Source organism: Crocodylus porosus, unplaced genomic scaffold (assembly GCF_001723895.1).
Source record: "Crocodylus porosus isolate Cpor-Errol unplaced genomic scaffold, CroPor_comp1, whole genome shotgun sequence".
Taxonomy (NCBI): Eukaryota; Metazoa; Chordata; order Crocodylia; family Crocodylidae; genus Crocodylus; species Crocodylus porosus.
The window spans coordinates 14,026,813-14,030,101 of NW_017728912.1; positions in this window are offsets into that span (position 1 = coordinate 14,026,813).

The window sequence follows — 3,289 nt, forward strand, 5'->3', positions numbered from 1 at the left end:
GCCTCATGACCTGGCTGGGGGTGCTCCGAGCCGTGTCATTGGTGCCCACGTGAATAAGGAGCATGGGGTAGTGGTCTGTAGATGTGCAAGGTGCATTTTTATAAGTCCTTTGCATCTATAACCTACTCTGATCATCACTAGGATAAAAACCACTGATGTTTGAAGTCCTTGGAGGGTAGTTTCAGAAGGCCATAAGAGAATATATGGTATGTGACCAGTGAGAACAAACTTGAAACCCAGAAATGCAATGTTTAGTAATTTTACCCTTCAAAGGAAGACTAATAGGATCCAATGTATTAGCATAAAATCATTTTTTCATTGCTAAAAGTTTCAGTTGAATACAGGAGTTGAGATTGGTTGGATTTCCAGCCCTGTTCCTGAAAGCATTAATTTTTCTATGAACATTTTAATATAATAAAGAGCTTAGTCTGTCTGTCTGTGTGCTTTTGGGCAACTGTGCATGTGCCCCCAGGAGGGTCAGTGGTGATTGGCTGTGTGGGCTCCGCCTTCTCAGACAGGGAGGCAGTTGGAAGCACCACTGCTCTGGGGCAGGATGCGGAGGTGGAGGAGATGGAGGGAGCCTCCACCTCTGCCTCCACCACTACCTCAGGCAGGATGAAGGATGCAAACCCAGTTGCTCCAGTAGAGGAGGCAAAGACAGGTGAGGGGGAGGGAGCCACCACCACTGCTGCTGCCACTGCCAAGTCAGGAAGTGAGGCAGAGACAGGGATGTAATTGCAGTTGCTTTGGGGAGGAGGCAGAGGTAGGAGGGAGGGAGCCACCGCTGCCGCCACCTCAGACATGGAGGTGGTTGCAAGCCCCACTGTTCCAGGAGAGGAGGCAGGCAGCAGGAGGGAGCCACTGCCACTGCCAGCACCTCAGATAGGGAGGCAGGGGAAGCGCTGCTGCTCTGGGTGAGGAGGCAGAGGTGGAGGTGGGTGGGGCGAGAGCAACCATGCTGGAGGCTGGAAAAGAATTGCCCATCAAGAATGATGGACAGGGCATGGCTCCAGTGGAATGAGCCAAACAGATGTGGAGTGGGAGGGGGTGCCATGGGGCTGCACGCAAAGCAGTGCAGGGTGGAGGAGTGCATGGGGCTGGATGCAGAGTGGGGGGGAATGTTGTGCATGTCTGGATGCACAGTGGCAGCAGCATGGCCTAGTGGGTGGTGGCAGTGGCTGCCATGTGCAACCTCTCCCTCCCTCCCCCGTTCCTGGGAGCCAGTGGCAGTGGGGGTGTTGGTGACGGCACTCCGTCCTTGGCTGCCCCCTGTCCCTCCGGCATTCTTTACAGGCAATTGGCTAGTTTACTATTATGATTTCTCTCAACAATAATGTTCATTTTGAGTATCAGGCCTATTTAATTCACCACATTTCACTGCATAAATCATACAGTTGCCCAGGGATGGATATTTCTGTGATCCATTGAGAAGTTTAACTATAGGAATGGTTATTTCCATCTGAAGGTCCCACAAATTATGTTTTAATTAGTCATATATGCTAAATATAAGGACAGCTGTACACTAGTGGAATGTCCATCTGTACAAAGAGCAAGTATTTCTGCAATTGCACTGAAGATGGCAAGTAATTCTTCAATAATGTTAACTTTTGATCAGAACATTTTACTCAGTAAATATCATTTACAAAATATAGACACATAAAATATTTAGTAGAATCACTTGCAATATACTTGATAATTATTTCCTGAATTAATATAACAGTAATGTTCCTACTGAGACACTAATATCAAGGATCAGTACCTTCCTATTGGCCTGCATCCTAATGATACCCTTGTGACACCAGAACTTTTACAAAGGTCTATTTATTAACACAAGATAAGAAACATCTAGCTGCTCTACCAGTGACAACAGAGAAACTTGCATATAAATATGATCAGCAAGAGCTTCTATGATAGCGATTTTTAGCAGACCTATTTATGGGTATCAGTCCAGCTTCTACCAACTTCTTGATATAAATTCTGCAAGCTAGAGTTGCAAAATCACAAATGTCCCCTTACTAATAAACAAAAAAAGGCAGAACTTCTGTGTGAGTAACTAAAAAGATGCTTCAGACTTTACATGAAACTGGCAGGCCACATGTACAAGGCCAGCAAATCTTGACTTGACCTCAGAACAACAGCACTCTTGACCAGGCATTAAAGAGATAGTTTCATAGAACATTTACGATGCAAAATATATATCAGTATATGATCATACAGCCAAGCTTTCTTCTTGGAATCATATCTATACTGTAGAAGGCCCAATATACAAATGAATCTCTACAGAAGGCACTCAGCCATTTGGAGTTCAGTGGCAAGGATTCCTTTTTTGCCTCTCTCCAACATCTTCAGAGCTTCACGTTGCATATCCTTTCCACATAGGGATGCTTTGGGTCCTAGTAGGATCTGACCAAAGACAAGTATTGCTTTTTAGAATGCTCCGTTGTCTATGGAACATTCAGAGTCCAGGACCTTCACACCCATTTTCATTGTGAGAATTAGACCTGCACTAGGGATGTAGGAAATTCCATTGTTGCATAAATAGAGGGAATTTGGGAGTGGTGGTGGTGGGGGGAAAGGGTCATTTACTTTTTTTTCCCTTACCATTTCCTGACCCCTATCAAATAAACTGCACTATATACACACAATATCCAAGATAGGCATTAAAGATGCATGTTGATAAAGCGAGAATGAATGTTAACAAATAAAAAAAAAATCCAGAAGTGATCCAGAACTGTTGAGTAAACAATATATCATATATAGAATATTATCTTTATTTATTAACATTCATTTTTTATAAGTATACATGATTTATATAAACATTATTAATGTTTATCCTGTAGCATATCATCTTCTCCAAATAACTTACCCATGTGCAAACCAAATATCAATAGCTGTTTCTGGAAATCTGAAAGTTATAGTTGTTTTTTTCTGTACTGGGCAGAAAGTTTTGACAGTAACCTTTTCTAGTATTTCATCCTATAATATAGTCCAATAATAGCAGAAATAAACTGAATTAACAGTCATATCAATGAATTACTTCAGTTCTTAGCAGGAATTCATCATTATACTATATGCTATTGAAACTCATCTTAGCTCTCGTTGGGGTTTCCATACGTTGGGGTTTTCCTGGACATGTCTTTTTTTGGATTCTTCAATCTCTGTCTGGACAATTTTTTTTTAAATCTGAACCAGTGTCTGGGATTTTGCTCTGCTCCACTGGCAGGAGCAGGAGGAGGGTACTTGAAGGCAGGGGATAACATGTGTGTGTGTCTACACATACATGCAAATG